Raw genomic sequence first — 21,733 nt, forward strand, 5'->3', positions numbered from 1 at the left:
CCAGCAGCTCCCTCCACTGGCGACCCAACTGCACCTTCCCTTATTTCAGCCTCCCACACACTTCCTCCTCCCTGTCCCCACGACCCCCACACCCCTCTTGGGAGAGTTGTTGCCAGACTCGGGTTTTTGGGGAAACCTATCTTGACATTCAAAACCTTTTTCTTCCCGACCTGAACCTCTGTTGACTAATCTTGCCTGGGTTCGTGTAGGTCTACAGGAAGGAAGACTGAAAAAGTGGATGAAGATTGTGACATAAGTGGGACTTTGTGATTTAATTTTTTTTCTTTTTTTTTTTTTTAAGTGGGGAGGATGGGGAAGCTAGATGGACTATGAGAGACTTGATTTTGGTGCTAAAGTTCCCCAGTTCATATGTGACATCTTTAAACAAAAAAATAACAAAAAAAATGAGAGAAAAGCTAAAAAAACATGTAAGGGGTGAGCAGTTAATGGTATTCATTCCACATACAATATCTGTGTAAAACGATTTCCTGTAGAAGTAGCTTTAATGGTTTTTGCTCTAGAATACCGTAGGTCTATCCTTAGAGCACTCACGCCATGCTTTTTTCCCTGGGTTTTAAACTTCATATAACTTTCAGAAATTGGAGAGCAAAAATTTTGCTTGTCACTGCACATCAATATAAAAAAGCTTATTTAACTTATCAAAACGTATTTATTGCCAAAACTATGCTTTTTTTTGTTAATTTTGTTCATATTTATCGGGATGACAAATCCATAGAATATATTCTTTTATGTTAAATTATGATCTTCATATTAATCTTAAAATTTTGTGACGTGTCTTTTTCCTTTTTTTTTCCACAGTTTTAATATATTATTCTTCAACGACATTTTTTGTAACTTTACACTTTTTTTTGGTTATTTTATTTTAAAAAAATGAAAAATTAATTTAAAAAAATGCAAAAAACTGTTGGATTATTTATTTTAGAAATTTCCCCCCTTTGTGTTGGACTGCAAATTGAGTTTCTTCTTCTTTAGGCCTTTTCACAGCTAGGACTGAGAATGTATGTCAGAGTTCTGTGACAGTACAGAAGGAAAACAACTTTTATGTATGGCTTCTAAAAGGGAAAAAAAAAAAAAAAAAGAAACCCTTTGACTTCCACGTGCCCATCTCAAGACATTCCGATTGCAGATTTGAGGTTCTGGATTCCAGGTTTGGAGTTTTCCAATGTTAATGCAAACAGAACTGGCACACACATTAAGATGAATGTAATTATTATTCCTCTTGCTGGTCACTACCGTCGCTTTCTATTTCTCTTTCTTTGTGTGAATTTATTTAAAAGAAAAAAAACTTTTTGTAACGACTATTTGCAGTTTAAAAATCAATAAACCCCGTTTTTTTCAAGAAACACGGATGGTGAAGCTGGTTTTACTTGGTTTGTGGTTTTACTTTGCCTGTAGGTTTGTCCTTTGTATAGGATGCAGGTGCTGGGGAGGAGGAGGGGCACTGGTTGTTTTTTTTTCTCCTCCTTAGAGCTAGACCTATGGCTTTGGCTCCCTCTGTTGATGCCGGAAGTCTCAGCGTAGAGGGGATGGGATGGAAATGTATTGCAAAGGAGCCCGCATTTCTCTGTTATCGTCCCAGTGTGTTGGTTCTTGACAGTGGACCAGCCTTGGGCACCCGGGCAGCTTTGGAGGGCCTTCAGAAAAGCTGAGGCCCACGGTTTTCCAGTTTTCTGTCTGTGGTCTTCATTCGTTTGGGTGGTGATTGGAGTGCCAAAATGGTGGAGGGGGAGCCTAGCACATGGTACTCCAGCCAGTTCGGGTTTGAGTGGGCATGATGAAGCATTGGGGGCTTGGAGAGGAGCATCTAAGATGGTCAGGGGCCCAAACCAGAGCCCTGGGGATGGAGGTGGTTCCCCCTGGAGCTGACATGCGCTTCTGTATTTGGAGGGCTGCTAGGGGGAAGTGGCCGTTAATCCGGGCAGTCATAACAGGAAGTCCTCAGGAGTTCCCACCACCTTAGTCTTGTTACGCTCCCGACGCCGTGCAGAATAGGTGGGTTGTCATCTTGGGGAGAGTGAGGTCCCCTTGGCTAGAAGCACTGCAGCCAAGGCCAGATGACCACTGGGCTGGATCCTGCTGAAAACCCTGAGTCCGGTTCTTGAGAGCAGTTCTTTTTTGGGGGAGGCAGGGATGGATACTGCTTTTGGAGCCTGCCTTTGGTTCCTTGCACTTGGTAAATTGTGGGGGTGGGAGGAAGTAAGTTGAATTTCCACTTTGATTCCACCTGGCCTCTCCCAAAGGCAGTTTGGCCTGCAGCAGACATTGGCTGGGCTGTCCTTGAGGCTTGAGAAGACCTACCTTACCTACCCTGTCAACTCTTACTTCCCTGGCCAGCAGGTTCCTGCTGGGGGGCAGATGCATGAGGGAGAAAAAGGGATAACTACCTTTCCTAGGGCAGGGGCTGCTGGTGGAGGTAGGGGAAAAGCAGCCCTCCTTGGGACTGGAGTGAACCTAGGCTGGTTGTCCCTGAGGGAGGGAATGAGGCGCGCGCGTGCGCGCGTGCGTGTGTGTGTGTTGGATGGTGATGGTGGTGGTTGGGCCATGTGATCTTCCTCACTGACTAAAGGCAAAAAAGACATTTAATTGTTTACCTTGAGCTCATTCCCTGTAGGCATAGATGAACATATGGCAGACATCTTTCTAGTTCAGCTCATGGTGACATTGGCTGGGTTCCCAGGAGCTAAGCATACCCATGGGCCTCCCCAGAATTGCTTCAGCTGGAGTTGGTCCCTTGAGTGATACCAAAGGTAGAAGCATTGACTCCTGGAGGGTGGGGGTTGCCTGTACAGGCAAGGGGAGGCTCCCATGGCCTTGGGAAGCTCCCTGTCCCCAAACCTTGACCCTTTACCCCACCTAAGTGTCTCCATTGGAAGCACGCAGGTTGGGATTGCAGCTGCTCAGGCCCATGCACGGTTATTACCACAAAGTTGGATTTTCTACCATTTAGGTCTTTAAGGTAGAGGACGAGATAGTTTCAAAGCTATGTGGGAAAGGAGCTATCAGGAACATTTTGGGCCCTTTCTTCCAGGATGTTAGAAGATGGAGGGGCCTGTGCTCTAGGCTGGTGAGGGTCCAGGAAGGTGTGAGCCCAGAGCTGGCAGGAGACCTCCATCCCTGAGCTCCTCTACAGCAGGGAGGTCAGGAACCTTGTAGGGATGGCTGGAGGTAAGGCCTACACCAAGGGAAGTGGAGCAGGAAAGGACCTTGCCTTTGTCAGCAAGGCCCTTGAGCACAAGGACTACTTCCCCACTCTCTGTCCCCAACCTTGGGGCATCTATGGTTTGGGGGCCCACATGAGGGCAGGGCCTCCATGGCTGTTGACCTGGTAACCCCTGGTCTGACCCTTGGCTACAGGTCTTCTTTCCTTGGAGCAGCAAAAAGAAATGAGCTATTTTGGCCACTGAGCAATGACTGACTTCTCTGGGCCAGGAGCCTCATTTTCAGGAGGAATGTTGGGGTCCTCCTGTACCTCATTGGCACTCTGGAGAAAGGAGGACCTTTGAGAGAGCAGGGAGCAGACATGAGATAGGTTTTGCAGCTCATTGGATCGTGAAGCCCTGGTTGCCAAAGGGACAGAGAGAGTCAGGGCTGGAGGAAGCTTCCATGGCCCGGAGAAAGAAGGGAGATGGAACGCTTTGACCTGGGTTCAGATCCCAGTTCCCTTTGTGTCAGCTGTGCCTTGGGCAGGTGACTCAACCTTGGCTTTCTCATCTGTATCTCAAGAGGTGACTGATGATCAAGTGAACGGTTAGCAATGACAGCTCTTCATAAGTGGCAGGGAGTCAGAACTTCGTGTGTGTGAGCTCATTAAATGCTCACATGACCCCATGGAGGAGGCACTTCTCTCATTTTCCATATGGAGAAATTGGGGTGCAGAGGAGTTCACTAATTGGTCACATAGCTCGCGGCGTTGGGATTTGAACCCAGGCAGGCCAGCTCCCTGATTGCGTTTCACCACCATGTCACCGGCTGGCGGGTGAGTACATTTGGCACAGTCCCTGGCACATAGTAACTGCAAATCGACCAGTGTCAGTTCCCGTCTCCCTTGGCCCCCGGAGACTTTGTAGGGGCGCAAGAAGCAGCCAGTTGGATTAGATGACTCTGCACACACCCCTTCAGTGTCATGATCTCATGTCCCACGCGGCCTGGGGTTGGCGTGTTTGGAGGACAGTGCCTGGGAGGAGGGGCCGGCCACCCCCTTGGACTTTCCCCTTCTCTGCCTGCCATGGGGTGGCTTCTGTTAATGATCAACAGAGCAAAGGGTGCCCCAGGGCCACCTGGGGAGTTGGCCCTGTGCCCTTCTTCCCCTGGGATCTCACTCCCCTGCACGTAGCCAACCATTTAATCACGTCTGGCTGGACTGCCTGAAACAGTGCCTGAGTTCAGACGGGGAGGGGGCTGGGGAGACTACGCAGGCTCCTCACCTCCCCCTGCTGCCTTGCAGATGGCCCTTCTCAGGCCGGTTTCTGGTCTGCTGGGCACAAGCAGGGACCCCGAGAGTTGCAAAGCAGGACAAAACCTTGGCCTTTTCTTGAGGTCAAGCCAGCACTAGGAGTCCCTGTAATGACCCACGTTTTGGTGGGTAAAGCTTGGATTACAGGAAACCTTCTGGCCTAAGGGCCTACAGTGCTTCTGCAGGAGTCACAAAGGGTTAACATCTGAGTTACTGTTGTGGGAAACTAGTCTCCGAGGAGCCAGGGCAAGGGCTGTCCACATGGCAGACCAGGTTCCTTCCTCCTGCCCTTGAGAGCCAGCTGCTGGGCAGGGGATGAGGATGCTCCCACCACATTTAGGCTGTTTGCAGTTGTTTCGACATGTTGGCGAAGGCCAGGTCTCAAGGTACAGAGCCAGGAGTGACAACCGTACCTACGCCATCAGCTTGGGGTACAGTGAAAATAAATATTGGCAGCGGCCAATCTGAGGCAATTTTCTCACCACCCGGGGCCGGTCAGGTAGCTGCCCCCTGACTCCCACTTGTACCTCAGGGAGAGGGAGGTCATGACCACATGGGACAGAGTTCATTTCTGCCCACCCCACTGCTCCAGGGGGATGGTAGGCTTTGCTGCCCCGGGTGAGGAGCAGGTTTTGGCGTCAGAGGGCCATGGGTTCAAATCCCTGCTCAGGGTCAGCCTCACTCTGTGATGTCCAGCTAAAAACTTAGCAAGCAGCTTAGAGCCCCAGCTTCTTCATTTGCAAGATGGGATGAGGATGACGAGATGATGGTAATTACATCTAGTTCAATGGGTAAGCTGCGGTGTAGTCACGCAATGGACTATTATACAGCTGTATAAAAAACAAATGACTGATAAACACAGCAACATGGATGAATGACAAAAATATAAAGTTAAGGGAGTGGGGCGCCTGGGTGGCTCAGTCGGTTAAGCGGCCACCTTTGGATTTTGGCTCAGGTCATGATCTCAAGGTCGTGGAATCAAGCCCTATGTCTTAATCTGCTTGTCCCTCTCCCTCTGCTCCTCCCCTCTGCTTGCTTTCTCTCTCTCTCTCAAAAATAAATAAAAAATCTTTTATTAAAAAAAAATGTAAAAACCCCATAAAGTTAAGGGAAAGAAACCAGTCCAAAAGAGTGCATGTCGTATAAGCCCATTTATATGAAGTTCATCAGCAGGCAAAAGTGATCTACAATGACAGAAATTCCATTAGAAGATAGAGTTCACACACACCAAAGCTCATGGCGCTGCATGCTGAAGATTTGCACACTTTACTGTGTGTAAGTTACACATAAATGTAAACACTTATAGCATTGTTATAAGTATTCCTACAGATTCAGGAAAAGTGAAATTCATCAAAAAAAAAAAAAAAAGAAAAAAGCGAAATGAAATGAATACCTGGCCTGTTATAGGCACTCAGTACACCGTGGCTGATTTTTATAATAGCCACGACCTGAGGATATCAGTCCTGTTCCCCTTCCCTTGTTATAGAAGGAGGGGATGGGTTCAGAGCAGCTGAAAAACTTGCCTAAGTGAAGTGGGATTTGAATTCGGGCACACTGGCTTTTAAGCCCACACAGCTGCCCGCTATCCTGGATGCCCCTCTGTGCACAGGTTTCGCTTCCTGAGAAAAGCTCAATACACAGTAATCCAGACGCAAGCAAGCTAATTAGTAAATTAAAAAATTTAATTAGTAAATATAATCATCCGCATTTAGGAGAGAGTTTTTCACTTTGCAGATTCAAAATTAATCTCCTGTGGCTAGTTGGTACCTCCCACACTTCGTGTGAGGCAGGGAGAGGCCAAGTTGGAGCCTGGCTGAGCTCTGTCTGAGGGGCTGGAGAGAGGAGAGCGTGGCTGGGCAGGCCAGCATCCCTGTCCTGGGATTCACCCACGTGGCCTGCCTGTCCAGGCCCATCTCTCCCTAAGGCTGATGGGGGCTGTGAGGCCTGCGAGGGGACTGCCTGGCCCAGCCTGTCTTCCCTGGCCCTCAGGCTCAAGGGTGCATGGAAGCCTCACGTGGCCGTCGGGGCACCACTTTTGACCTCTGTTCCATACCACTCTTTTGGGACTTGGTTCCAGTATTAAGGCTTTGGGAAAATATTCTTGGATCCTGCCTGAGGGAGATACCCAGCTCAGCCGATAGATCTGTCCACCCGAAGCTCCGGGGGCAGGTGGAAACAGTGCTCTGGGAAGGGCCCAAGGCTTGATGGGCTCAGGCAGCCGGACAGAATGTCAGATGTTCACTCAGGATGGTCCAAGTGAGTTCCTCCTTAATCTTGGCCCTCTTGGCACCTCACTGGCCTCCCTCTCATCCTACCCTGTCCAGCAGGCCTGGATGGGGAACCCTCTATATTGTACCTCAGTTTCCCCATTTATAAAAGAGGCAGAAAATCAGCCTCCCCTCTGCTCACCACCCCGACCCCCTGGGCTGTGGAGAGGGTAACCAGAGGGGATGGGCAACATCCCAAGAAAGGACAGGCTGAGGGGAGACATATTCTCCTCCAGGCCTGTGGGGCCCCAGGGGAGAGTGACTATTAGAACCCAGGCACTTACAAGTGGTGTGACCTTGGGCAAGTCACTTAACCTCTCTGGGACTCATTTTCCTTGTCTGAGCATGGGTACAGGAAACGCACCCTGCCCACTTTATGGGACTGTGCGGAGGACCAGATGGGGTGGAGAGGAAGGAGTTTTGGGGAAGACAGCCCCTGGACAAAGGTGGCATTGAGAGTGTGGGAGTAGCTTGTGGCCCTCTGGAGGGACAGAGCCCCTCCTCCACGGATGTTTTCGTGTCATAACCTGGCGCGCTTTGCTGATGTGGCCCACCTTCCGGAGGTCCTGCCTCGAATTCGCTGTGGTGTGTCTGCTGTAGGTGATTCTTCAAAATGTACATACTAAACATAAGAACACCGCTCAGTGTTTGCGGAGACTTACTGTGCATGCCAGTGCTGGCTTCAGCCCTCCATCACACGGTCTCATCTGACAGTACCTATAAGCAAGTACTATTATTAGACCCATTTTCCGGATGGGGAAAGCCGGGCTCAGGAAGAAGCCAGCATTCCCAGTCACATAGTTGTACCTGACCGAGCTGCGACCCCGGTCTGCCTGACCCCACCATACAATCTCTCAGCCCCCACAATCCAATGGGGAGGCAGACGTTAGATGTTAGATGTTAGAGGTCACCCAGCAGATCTGGGTTCTAATAGTCACTCTCCCCTGGGGCCCCACAGGCCTGGAGGAGAATATGTCTCCCCTCAGCCTGTCCTTTCTTGGGATGTTGCCCATCCCCTCTGGTTACCCTCTCCACAGCCCAGGGGGTCGGGGTGGTGAGCAGAGGGGAGGCTGATTTTCTGCCTCCTTTATAAATGGGGAAACTGAGGTACAATATAGAGGTGGGGAGTGCACTGGGATCACCCTCAGGTGCAGCAGCTGCCTTGCAAACCAAGTCTCTGTGTCGCCTCTGCTACGGTCTGGCTAGGGATGGGGAATGATATTTTACCACTCCGAGGGGTGTCGTCCTGCCTAATGAGTGATGGAGAAATCCTGGCTCCTGCAGGAGCCTCCTAAGGGCTAAGGTGATGGCGTTCTAACCAGCCTTACTGTCCACCTGAACGTGGGACCTGGGGGCCCTCCTCTGGAAGGCACTGGACGGTTGCCGGAGTTGTGTTTCTTCTTTTGGTGCTTCCTTTTCTGAGAGATGCTGCCTGTAATTATTTAGTGGCATTCCAGCATTCCCCATCCACCCAAGAAAGTCATTTATTCCTGGTAATGCAGGGGTCAGAGGGAGGAAAACGGTAGGTTCTTGAGCTCCAGCCAGTCCCTGAAGCCGGTGAGGGCAAAGGAAGGAAGCACTGCCCATCAGCTCCTGCACCCTCCTCCTCAAAGCCTCCCCCCAATTGCCTCAAGCTGGGGGCAGGAGGGCAGGATTCAGGGTGCTTCATTGATCGGCTCCGAAAGGCCTGTTTCCTCAGGCCTTTTCTTCCAGTGTTCCTGACCATTTTACTGCCCAGCCTGGAGTGCCCTGGGGCATTGTGGGAAGCCAGGCAGTTGGTCTGGGCTCGAGTAAAAGCCAAAATATTTTTGGTTTCTGTGTTGTCCTTGCCTCTGCTTCTTTCCTTCTGTCCTGCAGCTTTGGGTTTGGTTTGGAGCTAGAGCTGAGTCTTCCTGCATGGTGGACGGCCCCGCAAACCGAACAATGCACATCAAAGCCGAATAGGGGCCCTGGCCCCTTCGGTGCGTAGTCAGATGTTCATGACGATTCCTGGACTGCAGGTCCACATGCAGGGGTGGTAGGGAGCTGGGCTTTCTCTTCTTAAACATACGTTAAAAATCACCGGAGGATTGGAAGTCCACGCCGCCGTGAAAGCGAACGTGGGATTCTATGTTAGTACCACTGCCCCATCGTGCCTTGCCTGGTTGGGAGGCCAGAGAGGACAAGTCCCACCCTGACCATCATTTGCTGATGAACCTGAGTGACCACATCTTATTTCCAGCCTTTCATTTCCTTGTTTTTGAAATAAGGGGGTTGGACCAGATGAGTTCTTAGGGTTGTGATTCCATGAATATCTTAGAAAGCAAAACACACGGAGCCAAACTTCCTTTGCCATGCCAAATGATGGGGCAATGGAGCCAGCAGGGTGGATGCTCGAAAGCCCCAGCTAGAGTTTGAGACAGAAGGGAGTTGCTGTGTCCTGTGAATGATGTCAGGTGACTCACGCGGACGGGTCTGGAACTCTAGAAGCTGATTGTCTGAACCTCCTTTGAAGTGGTGGTTTGAAGCACTTTTACGAACTGGAGGTTGAATGAGAACATGTAAGTCATCTCGTTGGTATGTTGTATTTTCCCAAACACACCATTTAAAATCAAAACATTGAAACAACTGCCTTATTTTAGGATTGTGCTTTGCATTTGAACATGCTGCTTAACATCATTAGCTGACCGGTTTCTGTGACACTTGGAGAAGGAGTTACTCCTCCCAGCGAGGTAGATTTCAGCTCATTTCAGGAAAGAGCTTTTTCACAAGCTGAGCTGGCCTTTGGAGGTAGGGAATTTCCCGTCATTGGTAATGTTCAAACCAACGCTAGGGGCTTACCAACCTCCTTCCCAGGCTCCCACCGTGTTCTCCTGCCCACAAGTCAGGGAGATGGCAGCGTGATTCCCTGACACCCTGTCCAAAGCAGCCCCCTCCTCCTTACCTTGTTATACCGTCCTGGTTTACTATTTTAGTACTTATCACTCTCTGAAAGTGTCACACTCATTTTTTTTTTTTCTAGGTCATCATCTTGCCAAACTCCAAGGTCATTCTGGAGCAGTAGGCACCTGGACCCTTGTTCCCTGTTCTGTCCCCAGTGTTCCATCTCCTGGCACTTAGCAGATGCTCAGCACACACTGAATGGATACAGTTTTGCTCTTGGTATCACCTTTATAGCTTCTGAGCCTCCGAGCCCCTCATCCTCCCAGATTAGGCCCCTCAGGAGTATGGTTACAGATCTGGAAGGAGCTGAGGGAGAGTAGAACGAGCACTGGGGATTGGGCGGGCAGAGACTCTCTCGCTGGCCATATCCTTGGGGTTGTCACCCAAACTTTTGGGGTCTTGGTTACTTCATCTGTAAAAAGAGAGAGCTGGGTTCAGTTGTCTCAAGGCTCTTTCCAGCTGGACCACCTTGTGATTCAAGTACTCTGTGTTTGTACTCACTCCTCTGTTTTCAAACTGTTTGTTCAACTCCCTTTTATTAGGGGTTCTAGGGCTATTAAAACAGGAAAAAAAAAAAACCCAACTAAGTAGCCTTGGGAAGTGAAGGGTAAACACAAGTGCAAATGGATTATTTTATTCCACATAACAAATTACAAGGACTGCAGGTAGTCCCCAAGGTAACTATTTAATTAAATGATCCCCAGGTTAAATATAGATAGTTTAACCCAGTCACAAATTAACAACTGAGGATGTTTTTTCCTGATATACTTTAGCCACCTAACAATGCGCTCAGCTTCGACACACCTAATAATCTCTGATTTGAAATATATTTTATAAAGAGGTTTGTACAGTCTTCCTTCTCTTCGGCCTCTCTAGGAGATGGTGAGTAAACTTGGATGATTCCATTTTACTTGTGAGAAAATTAAAAATAAGATAACTTTTTATTTTATTTTATTTTTAAAAAAAGATTTTATTTATTTATTTGACAGAGAGGTAGACAGCGAGACAGGGAACACAAGCAGGGGGAGTGGGAGAGGCTTTCCGCTGAGCAGGGAGCCTGATGCGGGCCTCCATCCCAGGACCCTGGGACCATGACCTGAGCCGAAGGCAGATGCTTAACGACTGAGCCACCCAGGCGCCCCAGTAAGCTACCTTTTTAAAAAAATTTTATTTATTTGAGAGAGAGACAGAGATAGTGAAAGAGAGCACAAGCAGGGAGGAGAGGGAGTAGCAGATTCCCTGCTGAGCAGGAAGCCCCATGCGGGGCTCTATCCCAGGACCTGGAGATTATGCCCTGAGCCGAAGACAGACGCTTAACTGACAGAGCCATCCAGGCACCCCCAAAATAAGCTACTCTTCTGACACCATGAAAGCAGCCCCCTGCGGCCGTTTCTGGCTGCTGGCTTGTACAGATGAGCAAGGCCAGAGATGGCTAATTTTTTGGTGGTAGATATATTTGGGACTGGCCTCTGCATATTCCTCTTTCTTGCCTACATAGTGCTCTTTCTTTGTGTTTCTGGAAGAGATTTCTTCTGTATCTTGGAGTGTTAACCCACATGCTACAAATTAAGAATTACCTCTGTGCCGAATCCGTCAACCTATAGATAGGTACTGGGTACTAATACAGTGTGAAAAGTGCTCTAATGGTTCGAAAGGACAGAAAATGTGATCCTTGTTCATAAAGAGTTTGCATTTCAGTTGGGGAGGTAAGGCGTACATTAATGAGACTGGATTTTGTGCTCTGATGGCATTCTATGCTGATACAACAAAAGACTAGCTTGAGATAACGAGGGGATAGCTCACCTTGTGATACTCTGTGAATTGGGTGGTACATTTAGTGCCAACGAGTCAGAGGAGGGAGAGGCTAGCAAGGACCAGTGTCTGTCTGGAGAGAGGCTAGCTTGTAGCTCCACACTGGCCTGGCTCTGGGGAGCACAGGAGGGACCCTACAACTGCTCCAAGCCATCCATCTCAAGGAACTGAATGTGAGTGGCGCCCCGTGGAGCAGTGGAGCACCGAGGCCCTGTATCACGAAAGCTCACACTGTGGAGACCTAGACATGGTAAAAGGATGGAGAGGTCTCAAGGTCACTGTCCAAGGTTTGAGTCAGCCTTTGGGCCCATGAAAATGTACTGTGCCTTATACAATATTTCTAAATATTTCAAGCCAACATTTAAAAATCAAGAGATTTAAAAAATAACCCAGTTTTCTGGCATTTCTTGAAACCTTGGTATATCTGGCCATGGAAGACTCATAGTCCCCTTTGGCATCAATTGAGGTGTCAGTCACGTGGATCTAAGCAGTGTCTTTTAAGACAGGGCTTGTGGTGTCTGGCTTGCCCCGGTCCCCACCATTCCCCCCAAGTCCCCAGGACCTCCTACACCTTTTTCTCCAATGGTAGAGAAATATTTCTCTGTACTCCCATCCCTACTAAGAGTAAGAAAAATAAAAGCCCAAGAGGGCTGTGTGTTTAAAAAAAAGAGGGGGGGTGGGCAACAGGAAAAAGCCCAGTTCTTCCTAGAAACGAAGAACGTGCAAACCAAGGGCAGCGCTGTTGGAGGAATTCAGCCCACCGGCCTCACTCCAGAACATTCCCGCTGGGCCCTGTGCCAGGGGAGTTCGCGGCAAACACGGCCGACTGTATAACACAGAGGTACCGCCTTAACAACAGTCCTAATAGCTGAGGTCTGTCAAGGGCTTATAGGTGTCCGGGTTACCTCACTTAACCTTCCCAGCAGCCCTGCGATATAGGTACTGTCTCTAGCCCCGTCTCAAAGTGGGGAAACAGAGAGGTTCAGCAACACGCCCAAGGTCACACAGCTACTTGAGGGTGGAGACAGAATTTGGATACGGGTCTGCGTGACCCCGGAACCCATTCCTGCTTCTGCTTCCTCCGTGCTGTGGGGCTCGAAGACAGATGCCCCCGGCCTGGGGTGATAGATACGGGCCGCGTGCGCGCGTACACGCATGCGCTGTAGCTCAGCATCCGGAGCAGGCTTGGCAGCTGAGAGGCTCTCGCTAAGTATCTTTGAATGTGTGCGCTGGGCAGATGGCTCCGGAGTCCCCGGGGGCTGGGGCTGTTTGCGGAACTTCTTCCTCTGAGTACGACCTCCTGCTGGGGGCTCAGCTTGGGCCTTTTGCCAGATCTGGGCAGGGTAAGATAGGCGGGAGAGCCCGGCCCGCTCCACACCTTTCTGTTCCAAGACTGGCTCTTCCTCGCCTCTAAGTCTTTCCTCCTCCACCCACCTTCACCCTCCAGACCACGAGATGAGACAGTTGGTGGCTGGCAGAGTGAAGGACAAAGCAGCAACTGTTGACAAAGCCAGATGGTGAAGGAGATGGTTCTTCAAGCCACTAGGGCCCTGTGAGGGGCTGTCCTGGGCTGTTTGCGCGCAGGGGCGCTGGGGGTGGGTGCGAGGGCAGCGTCTATGCAGCTGGCTCCCTGACTGGAGTGGGGGAAGCAGTGGAAGCCGAGGTCAGAGGCTGAGGGCAGCAGTGATTCTGTGGGGAAGCCCCAGCTCAGTGCCCACTGGTCTTAGTGGCTTAGAAGTAAACCCCAAGATAAGGATCTGAGTGCTGCTAGTTAATTTGAGAGGTGATCCCAGGAAGCCCCAATAGGAGAGTGGGGAAGTGAGTCAGAGAAGGCAAGGCAGCCAATAAAGGGTTTGTTTTCAACTTAGTTATCACTGGGTTGGCTGGACCTTGATCTTGCTGGGTCGATCTAGGAACCAGTAGAGGACACGTGCCTCAGAGAAGCATACCCAAAGGGGAAGGAAGCTGGGTATTCATACACCAATCTCTCAGTCATGGGTTGAGGGTCACTTGGCCCTTCTGGCCTGCTGTGGGGGGGGGGCAGGGGGGCTCTAGTGGCCAAAGAGAGCCCCCAGGCAGAGATTCAGGTGCTATTGTCGGCAGTTGGACAGGGATGCGCTGAAATGGGGGGGGGTGAGGGGACGTGGGTGAGCACCAACCCCCCTGCCACTCCCCTTCTGTACATGTAGATGGAGCATCATGTCTGGAGTGTGGGGTGCTTTGCAGAGGTTCGACACCTGTCCTGTATCAATTAGCTTTTGCTACATAACAGACCTCCCCCTAATTTAGTGGCTTAAAATAGCAATCGTTTATTTAACTCACAGTTGGGGGGGCGCGTAGGCAATTTGGGCTGGGCTTAGTGGGGTCATTCTGGCCTCAGCTGTGCTCACTCGTGTGTCTGTGACCAGCTGGAAGGTGGGTTGGGGGCTGGCCGGCCTGGGACCGTCTCTCATCCGCCGCAGGCTAGCTGCGGCTTGCTCTCTTGGCTGTGGCAGGGCTCCAAGAGCGTGAGCGTAGGCAGGGGAGGGCTCTGGAAGCCTAGGCTGGGAACTGACACAGCATCACTTCCACCACATTCTGTGGGCCAGAGCAAGTCATCAGGCTTGCGCAGATTCAAGGGGTTGGGAAAAAGACTCTGCCTCTCGGTGGGAGGAGCTGCAAGGTCACATTTAGGAGGATAGGAACATTTGTAGCCATTTTTACAAATGATCTATCACATGTCCCGTGCCTTTAGGCATCTTGTGGTCTGGTGGACAATCAAAACCAGTGTTTGTTCTACTCTTTTAGACATAGTAGGAGTCAGAAGCTGTCTGGGTCAAGTGTGGGAACGTCTCTGTCCTATAATATCTCCTCCACTGATGCTTTCTGTTAAACATTGTCCTTTCTTTGGTCGTCTTTAAGAAAGCAATTCTTTCTGAGGGATAGCACATTAAGCCTCTACTTAGGAGGCAGAGGTTCTGTGTGGGTGGGGAAAGCAGCCATGAGCTGAGCGGCGCCGGAATCCGCGAACCGCGTTCAGGGTCTGAACCTTTCCCCGTGTTCAGGGAACGCCTGCCTCCCTGCTCCTACTGGGTGGCAGCAGAGCCCGCCCCTTCAGAAGATGCACGTGCCCTGCCTTCCCCCTCCTGGCCTCCCTTTACAGCCAGGCCATGAGCTTTGCCCATCCAACCTGCTTGCCCCCGTACTCAGAATAGGAGCTAGTGATGCGAAGACGTGGGGATCAGTAAAGCCTCCCTGGAGGCGGTGTGAGTTCTGGGGGCCAGTTCCAGCTGTGGGGCGAGGAGTGGGGTCCTGTGTCCGTGGCAGCCGTGTCCTCACTAGACAAGGCCCCGGGGTGTGTGTGAGGGGGATGGATTCTGGCTGCCGAGTCTCAACCTTGGTTCTCTAGCTCTTCCACAGATTATGGGAAGGATGAAGTATCCTTTTAGTGAATTTCTATTTTGCTGGAATCAGCCAGACCCTATTTCTGTTGCTTGCAGATAAGAAACTCCAACCTGTATGGTGGGGGTGGAGAGGGAAAAATACAGAAAGAGCAGTGTGTTGGGGGTGGTTTGAAGGAAAGGAGAAACGGGTTCTATGTCACCATTTTGCCTGATGAAGCCCCGTCGGGAACTGAAAAAGAAAACCAGCTAACTGTTTTTGAAAGCATGTGATAGTTCGTTCGTTTAAAAAAAAAATTCCAGAAGATAAAAGGTTTGCCCCTTTTAGAAGCCAGTTGAAAAACTGACAGCTAGCCCTCTGAGAGTGAGGTGCAGATATGAGCCATAGGGAGGTTGTGTGCTTCCGGTTTGGAGCCCTGGAGCCAGACAGAAATGTCTGAGACTTGGTGGAAGGCCAGAGGGGGCTAAGGGGGGGATGTGAGGCCTAGCTGTGCATCCCCGAGTAAAAGGACAGAGTAGGAAATTCATTTATTTTTCTCTGAAGAGCATCCAGAGTTGGATGGGGACACGCTGCAGCAGTGAAGTTGAGCAGAGAACACGTATTTTTTTAAGGCCTGGTACTTGCTTGGCTAATAAGCAAAATTTTTTTATAGAAAAAAAAATCTTACAGAAAAAACATCGGTGAGTGGATCACGTAGGATATTACTGCTTCTCTTGGTTTATCAACCCTTAAGAGAAGTTTACTTTATTTTTCTTAAGATTTTATTTATTATTTGAGACACAGAGATACAGAGTGAGAGAGAGAGAGAGCATGAGCAGGGAGAGAGGCAGAGGGACAGGGAGAAGCAGGCTTCCCGCCGAGCAGGGAGACCGATGCAGGGCTTGATCCCAGGATCCTGGGATCATGAGCTGAGCCGAAGGCAGACGCTTAACGATCTGAGCCACCCAGGCGCCCCAAGAGAAGTTTATTTCTGAGCTTGGGGAAATTTGGCAGCTATCTCAAATGTAGATGGCATATCCAGGAGGTAGTAATTCACCTCCCTACGTAAAATGCAAAAGAAATACAGTTACAAAAGGCAAGTTAAAGAGCATCCAAACAGTGTACAATATGGCCCTGCTGTTTATCTTGAGTGGATAGTTCTTGTCAAGACGTGGCGGGCGTGGGGTGGGGAGGACAGGTGCCTAGCAGTAATATTTCTTGGGCTGCCTGGGGTCATACCACCATCTTTGGGCTACCCACCTCCCCACCATCGCAGAAAGTGCCTCCCGCAGGCCCTTGGCTTTTTCTCTTCCACCACACTGCTCTTTCTGAGTTTACCTGAGCTGCCGTGTAGAACCCCGTTGTGTTCCTGCAGCACCATCAGTCTCAGAAGAGAGCAAATTCAGGTGTTGTTCCGAGGGCTGGATCTACAGAACCAGAGTGGGCAGGGAGGAGAGAGACCCCAGGCCTTCACAGGGAGCAGATCCAGCCTGGAGAGCTAGACTTCCGTGTGAAGGAAGGCTGAGAGGCTCTGGCCCATCCGCGTTCACTGGTGGTGGGGGTTTGCTGAAGGGTGTGGAACACCGTCAATATTAAGACATCTGATCTGCAGTGGTTGTATTGGAAGCCCCTTCTTCAACCCCAGGAGGTAGAACTGTTCTGCTTCTCCACACAGGACCAGCTGGGTGTGACCTGAGCATGCACAGTTCAAATACTCATGGCTCAGGATGAATCTGCAGTTCTCACTGTGCATTCTGGGAGCCAAAGGGACCTTCTTTTGGCCCTTGGTGCCACTGACTGGGGATACTCAGTCAACCAGCCCATAGCCTTTGTGAACATTTATGGAGAAACTCTTCGCCTTGAAGGGCTCTCCTTCTTCCTGTTCTTCACCTCAGTCCCTGTTTTACAGGGATTTTTTACGGAAACTGAGGCTTCTAGAGATCAAATGGTTTGCCCAAGTTTATGGAGGTAGTAAGAAGTGGAAATCAAGTCATTTAATTCCAAGTACAATGCTCCTATCTTAATACCTCACTATTAATCTCGAATTTGCTCAAATACTGCATTGAAGAGAAATGATTTAGAGTACAGATTTGTTAGTAGTCTTCCTTCAAGATGTCATACACTTTAGGAATGTTCCAGCCACCTTTTGTATGGCATCACCTCTGTGATGATTAATTTTATGTGTCAACTTGACAGGGCTAAGAGATGCTCACATAGCTGAGAAAACATGATTTCTGGGTGTGTCTGTGAGGGTGTTTCTAGAAGTGATTAGCATTTGAATTGGTAGACCCAGGAAAAAAGAGTGCCCTCACCAGTGCATAATATTCAATGAGGGCCTGAACAAAACAAAAAGACGGAGGAAGGGAGAATTTGCTCCTTGAGTTGGACTATCTTATCTTCTCCTGCCCTTAGACATCGGTGCTTCTGCTCTCAGACCTTCAGACTAGGGCTGGGATTTACACCATTGGCCCCCCAGTTCTCGGGCCTTTGGACTCAGAGCGGGACCAGAACTTACACCATAGGCTCCCCTGGTTCAGGCCTTCGGGTTTGGAACCACACCACTGGCTCTCCTGGCCTTAGGCTTGCCGGTGACAGATGGTGGGACTTCTCAGCCTCCATAATCCTGTGAGCCAATCCCTGATAATAAATCTCTTTCTCTGTATCTCCATATATCCTATTGATTCTGTTTCTCTGCAGACCCTAATACAGACCTCCGTTCCCCTTCCCTATATGCTCTGCAAACACACGTTTCTCATTGCCTCCTGCCCACACCGCCTTTCCTTCTCCTGATGGGCATGGCCAGTGTCTCAGTGCCCTTCCCTCGCCCCATCACTGCCTCCGGGTGGTTGGTGCACAACACAACGGGGTGTCAAAGAGCTTGGGAAACCATGGTCAACAGGCCCATCTTCCACTGCTGTCAACTTCACTGGAAAAGTTTTGGGGGGAGAATCATAGTACAACATATATCTACCTATGCAGGAGAAAGTATGCTTTGAAGACGAGTGTTTTTTTATCTTTCAAATTAATGCAAAGAGATTCTTGCTTGCAGCAGCTGTTTCCAGAGATAGCCCTGGACCTTCTAGAGACAGCTCAGTCTCCTCAGCAGGCCATGGGGGTTATTTGCTGAAATACAACCCTCATTATCTGAAAGGCTTGTTGGGTGTCTACCATAGGCCCCAGGACAATGTACTGAGTTCTTGTGTTCCTCATGTGTTGTCAGATAACTCTTCTAGTCCATCCTATTAGGTTACACCCATTTTGAAGCTTTTGTAGCAGTAACAGCAGGTACCTACTATGTGCCAGGAGGAGGGCTGGGACAAGGGTGAGGCGAGCAAGGCACCTAGGGTATAAAACTTAAGGGCACAGCTGTTGCCAACCTTGTACTAGCATGACCCCGAGAGACAGAGAGAGAGAGAGAGAGAGAGAGCCTTGTTGAATTTTACACCGTAGGCTCCTCCCCTTTCCTTGGTTCTGCCCTGACTGATTCTTCGAATCCATTTTCTCATATGTTTTGTTACAACAGCCACATTTTACGGATGGGGAAAATCTGAAGCCCACGGTGGTTAAGAAACTTGCCCGGGGATCCCACAGCTGGTTCCAGTACACTGTTGTCTGACGCTGACCTTAACCTCCTTTACTCTTCCCACCGCCCTGAGACGTAATCGGTCACCCATAGTATTGGTTCAAGAGGGCCGATGGCTAAATTTCCAGGAATTCTGTGAGTCAGCCATTAAACGTGGCTCTTATTAAATAGCAAACGAGACAACCATAAGTAATTAAATAAACTCGATCCGAAGCGAATGTAATAAGTCTCCCCAGCTCATCACTTTCTAGTTCTGGTTCCCCAGGGTCGGGAGGGAGTCCTGGCTCCACCACGTAGCAGCTGTGTGACTTGGGCTGTTCTGCGAGAGCCACGCCCTGAGGAGCCCTCCGGAGAGTGGAAGGGCAGGGAACGAGGCCCTCGCATCCAAGTCCCAGCTTCGCTCCAGCGATCGGTGTCCGTTTTCTCATCCGCAGACTGGGAGCAACGGGCAGACGAGCACATTGTCACCGATGGCAGTGTCTGCGGGATCTGTCACATGCTGTTGAACACAGAGCTCTGGAACGCTGGCTGACCACTCATTATGTGCCAACCATTGTTCTAAGCCCCTTGCTTATATTTTCTTACTAGCGTTCCAGCAACCCACTGAGATAAGGATTGTTTTTCTCCCATTTTTAGATGGGGAAATAGCCTCGGCACAATGGAGTCCCTTCCCCAAGGTCACACAGCTGGTACGTGGCAAAGGCAGGAGTCCCTCTTGGACAATCCCTGGGACCTAGGAGATGCTCAGTGAATGTTACTGATCAGCTCCCGCAGCCCCCCATCCGGGAGATGTCTTGGGCCCCAGTGCCATTTTCCCTGGCAGCCTCCAGGTCAAGTGTCAGAAAGCGTAAAGGCCCTTCAACTTTTCAGATGGTGGGTCCCAAAGCTGGCCGGACCCCAAGCAGGCAAGGGGCAGAATCTTGCCGCTGCACCCAAACCCTCCTGTCCTCCCTGTCCGAGGGCACCTCGGCAGCTGCTGCTCTGGAGCAAAACATCCCTTCTCTTGAGGGCGGGAAGAGGCCAGCTCCTCCCTGAGCCGGCCCGGATGCCACTTCTTCCGGTCATTCTCCAGGGCGGATACATTGTGGGAATCAGCCACGCCGGCCACAAGGAAGAAAAACACCCGCTTCCCATACTCCCAGCACCAGAGGGGGGAAGCTCCAGGCTTGAGCTCCCTGAGACCTCTCCCTGGGTCCCAGCAGAAATCGGCTCCCCGCACTGGGGAGTCCGTAGCCCACAGGGCCCGAAGGGGCTGACGGCCGAGGCTGAGGAGGCAGTGGGCCCCAATGAAGGACCTTGGCTCTGTGTACCAGGCAAGCCTGGGTTTGAATCTCGCCTCTGCCTCTTATGAGCTGGGTGTCCTCGGCTAACTTCTCTGAACTTCAGTTTTTCCTTCTGCAAAATGGGAGAATACCCAACTTATGGCGTCTTACAGAGTTGTGGTTAAAAGTCAAAGAAATGTGTACAAAGCACCTAAGACACAAATGGTGGAAGGAATGGAATACATGGGAAGTGAATGAATACTCATAGCAGTTGTGTGCTGGGCGGTGCGCTAGGCAAGGGAGGGCCCTGCAGGGGCGGACGCGAGTGCAGGGCCCTGCAGAGGCAGAGAAACAAACCGAGAGAGAAGGTGCCGTGGTGGCGGGGTGGGGGAAGAGCAGGGAACATTAGGCCCCGTCCAGATGCTCCCTGAGTTATTCCTGAGACCTACTGTGTGCCCGTGGGGGATTATGGGGGATGCAGCTATGCACATAGCCCAGCCCTTCCCTCTCAGACACGACACTGACACACGCAGAAAATTAAATGACAGCACAGGTGATGAAAGCCTTAGAGACTGGGGCACCCGGCTGGCTCAGTCAGAGGAGCGTGCGATGCTTGATCTTGGAGTTGTGAGTTCGAGCCCCACGTTGGGTGTAGAGATTACTTGGGAAAATTAAATAAATGAGAAAAGCCTGAGAGACCAAGGTGCAAGGAATCAGAGAGTGAGAAATGTGGCGCTTGACCACCTGAGAGGGACGGGCAACAGGGAGGACCCTTGTTCAGACTTGCACTGGAGACCTGCAGGTGAGGGGCTTCCGGGGAGGCCTGAGTTTTTCTCCATTTTGTTTAACAAGGTGCAGGACAGAGGATGGGCCTGGCCAGAGCTTGCTTTCCTCTGCCCCAGCGGTCCTTCCCCCAGCGCCCCCTCTCTGCCTCCACTGCTTGGGCCCAGGGCTGAAGCACCATAGGAGCTGTCTCTATGGGACCTCGAACCCAAGCTGGGAGCCTGCCTTGCTAGAGTGTCCCCACTCACGTGCCGCAGGAGTGCTGGTGCCATGCAGGGAGAGGGAGCGTGGAAGCTCAGGAAACAAAGCCAGTTCTTAAGTCCCTTGTGGGCTGGGGGGATTGGGATCGGAGCTGGCCCTTTGTCACTGATCTATTTCTCCCTCTTTGGCTTCCTCTTGTACAACTTAGTCTCGGCTGAGTCAGGCGGACCTTCCTGGGTTGAAGAGACAGTTCCAGAAAGAGTATGGAGGCAAGTCAGAAGATGAGGCCCTCCCCAAACTTCCCGGGCGGGGCTCCTGCAAGGCCCCGACAGGCATGGCCACCTTGCTTCCTTGGAGGCCTGGGTGTGTTCCTGCACTCCCCTGCCCTCCCTTCGTGTGAGGTGAGTCTCTCTTACAGCACATTGTCTGCTGTGACAGCACGTTGGTGTCGGGGGACACAGCCTCTTGGTATGTGTGCCCTTATGCTTTACCAAGAGGCCGCTTTCTCCCCACCCAGTAACAATGAACCCGTAAGAAGCAATAAAGGAGACAGCATGGTGATAGCCCACTCCATGCTGCATGCCCACATGACATTAAAAAGGGATCTGTTTTTAAAATTAGGGGAGCATGGGGCGCCTGGGTGGCTCAGTTGGTTAAGCGACTGCCTTCGGCTCAGGTCATGATCCTGGAGTCCCGGGATCGAGTCCCGCATCGGGGTCCCTGCTCGGCAGGGAGTCTGCTTCTCCCTCTGACCCTCCTCCCTCTCATGCTCTCTGTCTTTCATTCTCTCTCTCGCAAAAAAAAAAAAAAAAAAAAAAAATTAAAAAATAAATAAATAAAATTAGGGGAGCAGATGAAAAGCCCAGTCCACTTAATCATGCGGGGTGAGGGGCCGTCCTGTCTCTGTGCTTGCCAAGCTCACACCTGTGTCGGCGGGAGCACTGTTCTGTGGCCCCTACAGGGGTGTGTTTCCCCCAAGTGCATTTTCATGTTACAGATCACATTACCCTCCGAGAAGGTGATTCTTTTTGGAAGAAATAGGCTGTTTCTCTGCTCCTTATGTGGGGGA

This window comes from Leptonychotes weddellii, chromosome 9 (assembly GCF_054177405.1).
Source record: "Leptonychotes weddellii isolate Sample4059 chromosome 9, ASM5417740v2, whole genome shotgun sequence".
NCBI lineage: Eukaryota > Metazoa > Chordata > Mammalia > Carnivora > Phocidae > Leptonychotes > Leptonychotes weddellii.